Genomic DNA, 13,960 nt, shown 5'->3' on the forward strand with positions numbered 1-13,960 from the left:
GACCAACACCGGCCAGCCACTCTGGTAGTCACAACGGCAGTTCTGCATTACTCGTGGACAAAGGCAGAGACTAGCAGATCCTGCAAAGGATTCAGGAAACAGTAAGACAATTTCTCCCTCCATCTTCAAGATAAAATGCACTTCAGCAGATGCATGTCCTGGAACAGCTAGGAGTTCCTAGGAAGGTGGTTAGTTGTCAATCCCTTCTTCACCAGCCTGTGTATCCAAAAATTTTCTCAAGGTAACGCAAGTCTTCTTTTTTTAAAGCAGTCTTTCTTACTGTAAGAACTCATAATGGAGCCTAGACTTCCTACTGCTAATGCCTTTTCATGACACTGGGGTAGCATTGCAATGCTATTATATCTTCTGTGGGCCTCTCATACCTGTTATAAATGTACTTCATTAGCAAGTCATGCCATTTCTGCCCAGTGATTGCACAGTCTGTTCAATTTCGCTGCTCTTAAAATTTGTGAGCACTTTGAACACTGCGCCCTGGGCTCAGTCCTTCAGGGCTTGATTTTCAGTATTGCCCACAGAGCTCCACAGGCTGTGTGGAGCACCCGACCACCTCCCTAGGCCCAGGCCTGGCTTGCCTGCCGCTGCCGCTGCCTCGTCCTGCTCGTCCATGAATTTGTTCTTGTCAAACTCACCTACATCCACCCACAGAAGTGCGAGGACAGCGTGTTCCGGGCCATGGCTCAGCACCAGCTCAAGCTCGGAACCCACTCAAGGGTGGGAAGCAGCCTGTGTGGACTACCTTCACCTTCTTCGCTAGACATTTGTTTCCTCATTGCTCCCCATGTCACTTTAAGTCCACAGAAAATGTGCTGTCTATATATCTGCACTTTCTACATAAAAAGAATAAGAATTTTTAGCACCCTAAGAACTAAGTTGCTTCATTGGAATGCATTGTGATATTGCCCCACCAAGACTACACGGCCTAGGAAGCAGGATATAAGGGGGCTAAATGGTAATGGAAAAAAATACAATAAAGATTAAATTTAAAAAAAGAATACATGGCCTATAGTATTCTTTGTGCATTACCTTTATTAGATTTCAAGATCAAGCCATATGTGTTTTATATCTGGGAATGAACTTTGGAATAGACCGTATTTTTCAAAGTTCAGAAACGAGGTGTGGCATAGCAGAGATATTTTAAGCCCAATTCATTTCAGTGAAGACCAATTCAGTGCATCAACTCCTCTCTGATCATCCTATAAAAATAAAGAAATACATTTGACCAGTGCCATCAGTAACAGAATCAGCCCCAGAGTCTTCCAATTCCAGTTCAGCCAATCCCTAGAGAGCCTTCGCCAAGTAAGACTTTGTAAATTGTACTCCTCTGCCCCTTTCTTTACAGCATCAGTCACAGATAGGCCCTTCAGCATATGAATCAGAATATTTGCAACTTCCAGTGGATAAGGCAGGTTATAGGACAGGAGATGAGACCAAGGGGTGTGGGCCTAGAATGTCTCTAGGCCCCTAAAGTTGTATGCATTGCCCATATGGCCTTAGCAAGAGAGCATAACCCCATGGACAGCAAGACTCCTTTGTTGCAGCTGCTTGTCAAACCAAACAGTGAAGCCAAGGATTGACAGAACCATAGCTGGGTCTGAAGTCAGGGACAAGTGAGGACAGAGGCTGGACTCAAGCTGCTCTGTAGATTGGGGTAGAGCAATGGGTGTTAACGTGCATACGGGAGAGGGCCCAAGACTGTTCTCAGAGGCTTATACTCCCTGTTCTCGTGCCTCTTTTGGAGCTTCAGTCTTATCTTCAAGGAACAGAACTCTTTGAATGCCATTTTTTAAGGTCAGGTAATTAGCTTTGGAAAGTTTGGCGGGGATAAGGCATTCACTGGTATTGTGGGAGACAATAATATGTGGGGGCCACTAAGGTGACCTCCAGTGAAGAACTCTTCTGTATAATCAATCCCCTTCCATTAAGTGCAAGTGGAAGCTGTGACTTGCTGGTAACCTACATGCCATGGCAAGGGTGAGGGGATGTCAGTTTGTTGATTAGGTATGTTATCAGGTTGGCCAAGAAGTCTGTTTAGTTTTTTCTGTAAAATAAAGGACATATTTTTCATTTTCACCAATAACTTTATTGACTTGGATATTTAGAGTATGTCAGCTATCTCCCATGTGGTATAACATTGATTGTTCTCAATTAATGTTTCAATTTGATCACTATCAACTTTAACTGGTCTATCTGACTGTGGAGCATTGTCCAGAAAGAAATCTGCATGAAACTTCGAAACTTTTGACATGTTCGATCTGTCACAGCACCTTCTCCATACACCGCACAAATCTTGTTTTGTGTTTCAGTTGTGTTTTTACCTTTCTTGAAATACTAAAGCATAATATGCTGAAAATGTTGCATATTCACTTCCATATTCAATATTAAAATGGCTACACAAAAATTCACCAGTTTTGATGTTTTTTTAAATGCATGCTGATAGGACAGCTGTCACAATACAATCTGATAAAATTGTTTTGAATGAAGTTAAAGACAGTAAGTTCTACTAGAACCATCTTATGGAAACTAACTTTTTGGCCAACCCATAACATGGCTAAGGTGATAGAATGTCACCCCTTGATTAAGTTTGTTGTACAAGACTGTCTAAGTAGACAGGAGGGATTCTCCTGTTAGCCATGAAGAAGCCAACTGCCCTACCGTGAACTGCCTATGGAGAGGGTCCCACGGCAACAGCCTGCAGGCAGCCTTAGGACCTGAGGATAGCCAACAGTCAGTAAGAACCCTCGTCCCTGCAGACACAAGCAAATGAATTCTGACAACAACTGAGCTGGGAAGCAGATCCCCACCCCCCTCCCCAGTCAAACCACCAGGTGAGAATACAGTGCAGCCAACATATTGATTGCTGTCTATGAAACTCTGAGTCCTGGATCCAGTAAAGTTAGACCTGGACTCCTGAACCAGGGAAACTATGAGAATAAATATGCATTCCTTTAAGCCACAGAGTTTATGATAATCTGTTATGCAGCCATAGAAAACTAACACACCCCACCCCCGCACTAGTTGAATAACTTTCTACATTTCTTTCCCCTTCCCAACTTATTAGTTTAATATTTATTAGGTGAAGTTTGGACTTTCATGTTGTTAAAAAAATTGTTCTTTTCATGCATTTGTTCAAATCTTATTAGCATATGCTTTGTGTTCTATTTTCTTATTTTTAAGTTATTATATATTATCTCCTTTCTCAGTTCAAACTTTATTAAATTATGGCATGACTTTTAAATACTTAGCTTCTGGTTTCATTTGTTGAGCCTAGCAAAATTATTTTTCATTTTTTAAATTATCTCCTGCTTTTATTGTCACATTTTCTTCTTCCTCTTTAGCCCGTCTTCATGTTCCCTTTCCAATATCTTTAGTGGATTTTTTCTAAAATGTTCTCTTTTATCAACCACCAAAACAGAGAAAATTTCAAATCATAAAATTTCCCAAAAGTCCTGCTTTGAATACATTCCACAGAGATTACTGTGGCATGTTTTAACAATCATTTTCTGAATAAACTCCTTTTGTATTCTTGATTTTCTTTCCAAGTCAATTGCTGACTCAGTAAGAATTTTAAAATTTTCGAGTAGTTGGCTTATTTTTATTTGTTTTGGTTGTTACTTTATATTTTATTCTATTGTATTTTGGCCAGAGAACATAGCATGTATCATTTCTGTTCTTTTTGAATTACTTGAGATTGTGCTTGCGGCCTAGCATGTGATGTACGAGACCATCTGGGAATGGACTCATACATCACATGCAATGGACAGCTGGGAATTATATACAGTACAGTAGGTCCATTAATTCTGTCTCTGAGATGCTTTTTCTCAGGGGATGGGACAAGTTGGGGGGCTAAGGTGAGAGATGAGGAGCATTGTAGTAAGTAGGGGGATTCTGGTTTCTGGCTGAGCTGGGCAAGGCACTATCCAAACAACCAATGAGTACGTTGCTGAGACGGAGAGAGTGATTAGTTAAGAGACTAGCTGCTGTGACTTGCCAGAGATGGGGAAATAACGTGTCACCCTCCAGGGGAAGGCAGGGTTCAAGAGTAAGCAAACAAAAGTCAAAGAGTTAAAGAGAGGGGTATGTATTTCCCTGAAAATTCCTATGTTAAGTAGTATTTGGGCTGGCTGCCTAGGGTAGAGTCCTCTGGTGCTGTCTCCAGGCTAACAAGGGTTTAGAATTATCTCTAGTGTTTAACTTTTGTCCTTCCTGGTGCAGAGCGGAGAGGGGAACCCTTACAAATTTTTGTCCTGCTTTTAGGCAAATAGTGGAGGGCAGAGAGCTTTTTTGAATTTACTTCTTCTCAATTGTCTTTAGCTCAAAATAATTTTTATGGCTCCAAATGGCATATTTTGGAGTGGCATATTCTGCATCCTTCAAGGTTAAAAATGACATACTCTAGCAGAGCATGAATTTAGGAGGAGCCTCCATATTGATAATTCCCACAACCTCTGCACTGGTCCGTGGAGGCTGCCAGACTTCTTGTAACTTGGGGGAAACACTCCAGCTGATTAAGCTGCTGTATTTGCACTTCTACTTTGATGCAGTGGACTTCAAGCACAATTGAGGATAGGCCAGTAAAATCTCTTTACTGTCATTGGTTTTCTAAAAGAACTTTCCTTGTATTTATATCCATTTTTGCTCTATGTATTTTGTAACTATACATTGGGGTCATCTGTATTCAACGTTCTTAACATTTTTTATTAAACATGTCTTTTCCATTATATAATCTTTTAAATTCTATTGAATACTTTTTGTCTTTACTTGGTAGGCAGTGAAAGGAAAATTATTTTGTTTCTCATAGAAGATAGTTGAAAGTTCTGATTGTTGATAGGACCAAATATAGCAAAGAAAATGTTCATTGTTTGGTTTAAGTTAATTGCCCATTACTCCTAAAAAAAATAAATGAATGTGACTTGCCCTATCCTATGTAGCTCAGTCAAATGGGTGTCATTCTGTGAACCAAAAGGTCACTGGCTTGGATCTGGGTCAGGGCACATGCCTGGGTTGCAGGTTGGGTCCCTGGCCAGGGCTTGTACGAGAAGCAACTGACTGGTTTCTCTCACATATTGCTGTTTCTCTCCCTCTCTTACTCCTTCCCTTCCCCACCTCCAAAATAAATAAATAAATAAAATATTTTTTAAAAATGTGACTTACCTCACATACTTATAAGATGCAAACAAGCAAAAGACATAATAGCAAAGAAATAAGGAAATATAAAATATGAACCCAGAAAATGACTAAACATAGTAAATAAATGTAATCAAATTTCTTCTACTAAAAACAAAGAGCCTCAGTTCATATTGAAAAACAAAATTCACTGTAAATTAATTATGAGGTACACTCAAATGGTTTTTAAAAGAATAAAACCCAGGAAGTTAGACAAATACTTCCATCAAAATCAAACAGGAAGGAAGAAGGAAAGGAGGATTCCTAGAGTCGTTGTTGACCTCTGAAGGTCACCCTCATGTCCTCAGTCCAGTTCACCCAAGGGGAGGGGGACACATATCTCTGCAGGGTGCTGCAAAGGGGATCTTAGGGGTCCCTGGCAACTCCCCTCTAAGTGTGTAGAAACCACAGTCCCCAAACTTGAGTAAGGAAGAAACATAAGCTTCTCTGTTTTCCTGAATGCAGCTGAGCTTCTCCTACAGTCTCTATTTTATCAAGGTGTCCTGATCTTTGTCCCAGCCACATGGGGTCCACCCCCTTTTCCTCCAGTAGTCTAGTTCTGGAGGACTTCTAGTGGCCCCAGTGTGGGGCAGGGCATATGCTCCTTGGTTGGTGTGGAAATGCTGGGTGCCTCAGGACCGGGCATCTCTCTACTCCTGGGCTGCCTAGGGCCTGAGTGCCTGTGAATCACCCTGCCAGGCCCTCCCAGGCTCTGGCTGCCTCCACGGGCTGCACACCCTCTTCCCATCCCTGGCGTTTCGCCCCCTCTTTGAGTGGGATTCTGTATGGAAGGTGAGGCACAGGGCCCCCTGCTCACAGATCCTACAAGTTCGTTCAGATTTGGCTCCCTCTCCGGGGCCCGGCATGGGGCAGAGGGCCCTGAATGCCTCTGTGCACAGTCCACTGACAGCTCAGCCAGAGGCAGCACGTAAGTGGCATGCGGGTCAACGCCAGTGCAGGCGAAACTTTGTCTGGCCCCGGACAAAAGATTATGAGCATTTTGTTAGGAGAGCTTTAGCTTTTAGATTTACCAATTTACAGGAAATGCAGAAAACGGAGGAACATGTTAAATGGCACCAACAAAATCCAGACTCTGGGAAACGCTGCCTGAAAATGGTCCTGGCTTCTTCTTTAACAAATGCAGTGCAAGGGCAGAAAGAAGGACAAACCTACAGTTGAAGGGAACTTAAAAAACATCAGTCACTTGCAATGTGTGGGCTTTGTATCCTGTTTCAAACTGTTTATATTATAGAAAATAATATAAACTTTTATGACTTTTCTGAGAAAACTGTAAATGTTAACACTGCTAAGATATTTAATGGGAAAGTATTGGGATTTATTTAGTCAGGACATTGTGTTACAGTTAGAAACATGAGTCCTTATCTTTATGAAGAAAATGATGAGTCTGGAATTTACTTCAAAATATTCAGGGATGGGGGAAATCATAGATGAAACCAAACTGGTTGTGAGTTGATGCTTGTTAAGACCTGGTGATAAGTACAAGCAGGTTTGTTATACTATTTTGCCAAATTTTAATATATGCTTGAACTTTCTTTTTTAANCTTTGTATCCTGTTTCAAACTGTTTATATTATAGAAAATAATATAAACTTTTATGACTTTTCTGAGAAAACTGTAAATGTTAACACTGCTAAGATATTTAATGGGAAAGTATTGGGATTTATTTAGTCAGGACATTGTGTTACAGTTAGAAACATGAGTCCTTATCTTTACAAAGAAAACGATGAGTCTGGAATTTACTTCAAAATATTCAGGGATGGGGGAAATCATAGATGAAACCAAACTGGTTGTGAGTTGATGCTTGTTGAGACCTGGTGATAAGTACAAGCAGGTTTGTTATACTATTTTGCCAAATTTTAATATATGCTTGAACTTTCTTTTTTAAGAAGAGAGTTTCCGTATAAAAATTTTGATTTTGGATTTTCTTGAGAAAAAAAAAAAAAGGAAACATCTGGTAACTAGGCCAGATGTCCACACTGCAACAGCCACCAACGAGCTGGGGCAGAGAGGTGTCACAGGAAGGCACTGCGGCCAGGGAGCCACTGCCTCCGTCCCCCCACCCCCAGGGCCCTTACACCTGACCCTCTTCCTCCATCCACGCCACTGCCTCAGCCAGGCAGCGTTCTGGTTTGTTGTCCCCGGGAATGTTCCTCTCCTTCCTTCCAGCACGCCCCCTCACCCAGCCCAGCTGCTGTGGTTCGGCCCAGCGGGGCTGGGTCAGCGGAGCTGCTTGCTCTTCCTCTCCTTTTCACTATGTTTTTCTCCCAGTCTTTTTTCTACACCGTGAATCTTTTTGCGTTCCCCAAAAGTCTGGGATTTTGAAACTCAAAAGCCAGAAAGAGATAACTTCTCCCTCCCTTCCACTCCTCTCCTGCTTTTCGCCATCACGTCTCTTCCCAGAGGACGTGAGAACCGAACAACCTGGCACTTGGAATAAGAACACAAATGGGGGATGGGAAGGAAAATATTACAGAAAATTTGGTTAAGATGCAGATATAGGTCTTATACTGCTCAGGTTGCCAGATATTAAGAGGTTGGATGATATCACGTTCTGCCAAAGGTGACGGCAAACAGAAGCGCTCACGGGCGTAGGGGCTGGCGTGCCCTCGCTGGACAGCAGTTTGGAGTGTTGAGTGAGGTGCGATCCAGACACACCCCAAGGCGCAGCACTTCTCCGTGCTGAGCCCACAGAAACTTTTCCCAGGTCCCCAAAGAAACATGCGTGAATATGCTTTTACAGGATTGTTTGTAATGGCGAGGATTTGGAAACACCCAGAAGTTTACTCAGAGTGAAGTGGATAAATAAAATGTGTTTTGTGCAAATGATGAGTACTATTCAGCAGATAAAGGGAATGCTCTGGTCCATAGTTATTTGTATCAACTTAGAGCCATTTCAAGATCTCAGAATCTTGACGGGAAAAAAGTGAGACAAGAATGATAGGTACACAAACAACCACTGCAGCGTATTTATTAAAAATATATACACACAAGGAGTGAATGGGAGGCAACTGATCGATGTTCCTCTCTCTCCCTCTCTAAAAGCAATGAAAAAGTATTCTCAGGTGAGGACTGACGAAATAACAAATAAAAAATATGCACAAAATAATACCAATACTGGGCCTGGATACAAATGGAGATGTAGATAAGCAGGACATAAAGAATCACAAAAAAAGCGGTAAGGGGAGGAAAATGAAATTCAGGACGGGTGAAGTGGTGAAAAAATAAATGAGAGCGAGCTCTGCCCCTGCTGACAGATATGGGTGTTTTGAACCAGGGAGCCGGCTAATTCATTCTGCGTCCATGCAGTTTCAGCAAACAGAAAACTAAACCAAAACAAAACATAAGTTAATATTTAAAATATTAACCTGAAGCATGTGGAAAAAGAACTCAAATGAGTGGCTGTGAATAACCAGAGGTCTAATGCGTGCACAGAGGGGCAGCAGGGCTGGCTGTCACCTGGGCCTCAGGGCAGAGCGGAACTGGAGGCGGCCTTGGGCAGCGCCAGGGGAGGTCAAGTGCTCCAGAGCCTTCAGACCCCTGTGATTTTCCAACGGCTGATCTTATTCTGGGTCCGCTCCTTGTTGTGGCCTTGAGTCTCTTTAAGCACAGATATTTAGCCTCCTTCTAGCACTGCTGACTGCTGTCAGGGAACGTGCTGGGTCACAAGATTTTCCCAGAGAGATTGTCATCTCGGGTGGTTTCAACCTATTATTAGCCTCAAGCTCCTCCAGCAAAGTCAGGATATTCTGGGAACAAACCCTCCTTCAGCCCACCTTTTTTTTTTTTTTTTGCATGCCTTTAGCACCAAAAGCTGTTTCCCCAACAACATTTTATGTGATCTAAGCTAGAACTGTCCAGGGTATCTTTTCCTGAGATGTGAAACAGCAAGGGGCCAGCGGTTCTAGCCAACAGCTCTGATTTTGCTCGAAGCCCCTTTCACGGGGAATGTAGGGAGGGAGACGAGTTATTTGTTGTCTCCTGAGCCCATCCTTTCTGCCTGGCCCCCTGCTCCCTTTCCTTTTACAAACATTTATTCAATGCAGAGTACGCACCAGGAACCCTGCTGGGCACTGTATGATTTGAATCTGACATTGTCGCTTGCTCTCCAGGAGGTTAAAGTCTAGTGGGGACCGAGTAGTAGGTGTGGTCAAATATTGTTAGAGATTTGTGAGGTGAGGGTGCTTTGAGACCACAGAGGTGGGCAGCTACTTCAGAGGGCTTCAGGGGTGGCTTCTTGGAGGCAGTGCTTCATGCTGAATCTGAAAGGATAAATGGAGTTAACAAGAAGGGGAAAGGTATTCCTGCTGGAGGGAAGAGCAATGGCTGGGAGGCATGGAACAGCAGGAAGCAGTGGATAGTTCACCATATTGGGCCCAGGAAGACTTAACTGATGTGCTATCTGCTCTCTGAAACCTGCCGTTTCCCTACTGTTTTTATTTTATTTTGCTTTATTTTATTTTATTTTAGTGTGAAGGTTTCATTTCTCAGTCTCGACTCAGAGGGCCCCACTAGCCCAGTGCTTCTCCCACCCAGTGCCTTGCCATTAGCCCTCACTATATGGTGGATGGGCTCGACTCACCCAGTTCGGAGTGGATGGGCTGCTCAGCGAGGAGGCAGACTGAGGCAGTGGGTAGCAGCACCAAATCCCACCCCAGTGCATTAGGCCTTTGTCTGTGAGGCCTTTGCCCGGAAGTGCCTGAACTAGGCTGACATCTGGGCCAGTGCCAAGGTGAACATCTGGGAGAGAGATCCTCAAGTCTGTGGTAGCCACAGATGGCGGCTCTAAGATGGTGCCCAGTGATCTCCATCTCCTGGCGTTCATGCCCTTGTGCTGTCTCCTCTCTCACTGAAGCAGGACGGGTCGGCGTGACCAACAGGATACAGCAGAAGAGGTGGTCTGTGCCTTGAAGGCCAGCTGAACAGAGACATGGGACTTCTGCCTCAGGTTCTGTCTTGGACTGCTCGTTCTGGAAGAAGCCACCGGCTACTACATGGTAAGGACACTCAAGCAGACCTATCGGAGGTCCACGTGGTGAGGGACTAAGGCCTCTTGCCAGCTGCCACATGAGAAGCCACCTGGGACACATCTTCCAGCTCCAGCCAAGTTTTTGGATGACAGCAGCGTGGGTCAGCATCTTGGCCACAGTCACGAGAAACCCTGAGCCAGAACCACCAGCTTAGCAGCTTCCAAACCCCTGACTCTTAAACAGTCTCGGGGATGATAAGTGTTTGTTTTTAAGGCCAGGAAGTTCTAGGGTAATTTATTACATAGCGATAGATAACCTACACAAGCACTTAGCAACTCCACGTTGAGGAGTTTTTTGAGGAGCCTTCCTGGCTGCGGCACTGCTTCCTCTGACGGGCAGAAGTAGTAGGCCTCCCCAAAAGTCACAGCCCCTCACCCCCATTGCTTTCCTCACTCCTTCTCCCTCCCCACGTACTTCCCTTGAAGGAACTAATAACCCGACAGCAGACTAGAAAGAAATCTCATCTGAACATCCCTTTCCTGACTACGTGGAGCTTTAGGAATAGCAGCTGCCACAGCCTCACCCCCACTGCTCAGGAGGTCTGCAGCCTGGGGGGCACTGACCTTGGGCACCAGGATATTCCCAAAGAACGTGGGTAAACAACTCATGCCTCATCAGAACCTTCCATCCTAACACGAACAAAAGCCTAACCCATGGTTTTGTTAAGTTGGTATATAAACCTTCACCTCTGGCTATTCAGTGCCTTACTCATTACTCCTTGTGCCCACACTGAGTATGCGTACAAACCTCATATTTTCTCTTGTTAATTCGTCTACTGTCAGTTCACATGCCCCTCCGCCATCCCTCAAACCTAAGTTGGTAGAAAAAAGTTTCTCCTCCCAACACTCTCACATCAAAGGAATCCCAGGGGCTGTGAAATGGAAAGTTCTGGAGTCCTTGGCACTGAGTTTCCATCTGAACAACTCCCTCTGTAGCAGAGACGCCTCAGGGATTCACAGTCCCCTCACCCCAGAAATACAACTGCAGGACCTTAGGTCATAATGACGCAAGAGAGTAAGATGCTAGGAAATTCCTTGGCAAGTAGAATGGGGAAACTGAGACAGATGGATGATTCAGACTGGCCCCATCCAGTGCTCTGACTCACCAGCCTCCTTCTCCTTTGCAGGACCATTCCCTTTAGCATTAAACCCTCAGGACAATGTGGTTTTAGCCTCAAATAATCAGACAAGAGTTTTGGTCAAACTAGAGATAACATCTAGGCCTCAGTTGTGTTTAAGCTCTAGACCCAGAAAAGCAGCAAAACCAAACAAAAGCAACACCATGGCTGACATCAGGACCAGATGCAATGGCCAATGACTTCCCTCGTGCCGACCAATCAGTGGAGACCACAACCCTGACCATATATGTTCATTCTGATGAATCAGCATATTAAAGAACACACCTGGAAAGCTGGTAAATATTTTACCGAGATCCTTCCCCAAGACTTCCCTAAAGGGAAATAACATGTTTTTCCCTTTAGAAAACCGATTAAAAACTCTTGAGACAGAGGATACAGTTCTCTCTCTCTCTCTGTAGAGCAGGCCCCCACCTTCCTTCTTCAGGCCCGTATCTTTGCTTTCTCTCTCCTAAGCTCCAAGGGCCCTTCTTTTGTCTCTGTAACTTGATTCCTGAGTCCATGCTGCCCAGATGGCTCACTTCTGCCTCTGTAACTTTCTTTCTAAAAGGTTAAGGTAGCTCTCTGAGCAGTCCACTCAGTTCTTTCTTTCAAGTGAACTTTTGCTTTGCTTGCTAAATAAACTTCCTCTTGCACTAGATTTCTTGGCTATGAATTCTTTCTTTGCTGTACTCGAAACCCAAGGTTGCTGAACTGTGGGCCCAGGTGGCCACTAACAATAGCTGGGGCAACTGCTGATTTACAGAATGTGGCATATCCTGGTCTGTAGCAGCCTCTGGTTGGATTTCAGCTTATTTAACAATACCCAGTGCTTGCTATGTGCCAGGCTCTGTTCTAGGCACTTTATAAATAGTAAGTCATTTAAACCTCACAACAAGCTTCTGAAGTAAATGCTATTGTTGTCTTCATTTTACAGTAAGGATATACAGGCACAGAGAGGTCAAGCAATTTGTCCAAGCTCACACAGTGAGTGAGTAGCGAAGCAGGGACCCATTAGCACCCAGGCAGCCGGGCTCTGTGCTCTGCCCTGAGATGAGAATTGACCCAAAGTTTGTTCAGTGAGAGTTCTCTGCCACTGGGGCTATGTGTCTGGGCTGGGGCCCCTGGGGCTGGACAGGGTCATGTATTTTGGTTTGGTGACAGGAATCGTGGAGGCTCACATCAAAGCAGGGCCCCCTGAGGAAGCTAGGCCACAGGCTTGGGGATAGGGGGTGGGGACAGAAAGGGGAATGTTCCAAGTACCTGTGTACTTGGCCTTGAGGGTCAGCCAGAGGCCCTGCCTGGGGAGGGAGAGTCCTCTGTCTGATGATGTTCGCTCCTGCCTCCTCAGCTCAGCTCACCCTCTGGGGGCACCCCCACACTTCCCCATCTGCCCATGCAGGTGGTTCTCTGGGAAGGGTGGTTTTGCTCCCCAGGATCATGTGGCAATGTCCAGTGGCACATTTTGTTTAATTTTTATTCTATTTTTATTGTCACGACTAGAAGGCTGCTACTGTCACCTAGTGAGAAGAGGTCAGAGATACTGCTAAAAGTTCTGAAATTCACAGATGACCCCTCACAACAAAAAATCAACCTCGCCCAAAATGCCAATAGTGCCGAGGTGGAGAAAGCGACCTGGGAGCCTCTCACAGCTTCTGTAAGGCTGAGGCCCCCTCTACCCACACGACCTGATCCCTGTCAGGGTGGTGGCCCCGGTCCCCGTGGGGCCCTCACTTCGTCGTCCCTTAGAGGCCACGAAGAGCAGGAATGTCTCGTCTGCACTCCAACATGTTCTTGGAAATAAGGGTGTTGAGATATTGACAAATGTACCTGACTTTATTTTGTATTAGGCTCTTTAATAATCATTTTACATATTTTACCTTATTTACTTCTCATAAGCTTGCCTTGGGTGCTATTATTACCCCTATTTAGTGAGTGGGAAACTACGGATTATAATTGTTATATAACTCACTCAGGCTCCCAGACCTGATAAGCGACAGGGCCAGGTTTCTGGTTTGCCCAGGTGGTCTGACTCCAGGGCTGATATACACACCGGGGCAACATAAAGACTGAGGTTCCCAGGGAGAGCTGCCTGAGGTCAGGGACCTCCAGCCTCCCCTGGGACAGAAGGATCAGCACCACTTGCTCCATAGCACGGTTGCAGCCAAGATTCTCTGGAGCTGGGCAGACGGTGGCTTGACCTGACCTGGTTCTTTAGAAAGGGAGAGGAATAGGAGAGAGAAGGGTTTGTTTTAGTTCAGGGACAGTTAAGACAGAGAGGACTGGCCAGGGAAGAGATGGGCGAGCAAAGGAGGCTTAGGAGCTTTTTCTTATTATTTTAGCAGGGAAAGAATGGGAGGTTTGTTTCTAAGACATAAATACCCTCCTTTGATCCCGGTGCCTATCAGAGATAAAGGAGTCACTTGGGCCTCAGAAATGAGTGACGCTAGTAATTCTCACCAAGCCCTGCTCTAAAGTAGCTGTGTCAGGATTTGACCAGCTTTGGGAGGAGGCGGGACTGAAGTGGGGTGAGTCCCTGCAGTGAGTGATCAGATTCACTGTGCAGAGATGAAATCAGCCTCAGTTCTTAAGCCAGAGAACAGTTAGAGCTAGAC

The 13,960-nt window shown here is 44.8% G+C and overlaps 1 pseudogene; it reads right to left on the reverse strand.

The window, feature by feature from the left end:
- Window positions 1-236: 236 nt before the first annotated feature.
- On the reverse strand, window positions 237-695 carry LOC118988983 (actin-related protein 2/3 complex subunit 5-like protein; annotated as a pseudogene).
- Window positions 696-13,960: the final 13,265 nt, after the last annotated feature.

Source organism: Sturnira hondurensis, unplaced genomic scaffold (genome assembly GCF_014824575.4).
Source record: "Sturnira hondurensis isolate 20B ecotype Veracruz unplaced genomic scaffold, ASM1482457v3 Scaffold0006413, whole genome shotgun sequence".
Classification (NCBI taxonomy): Eukaryota; Metazoa; Chordata; class Mammalia; order Chiroptera; family Phyllostomidae; genus Sturnira; species Sturnira hondurensis.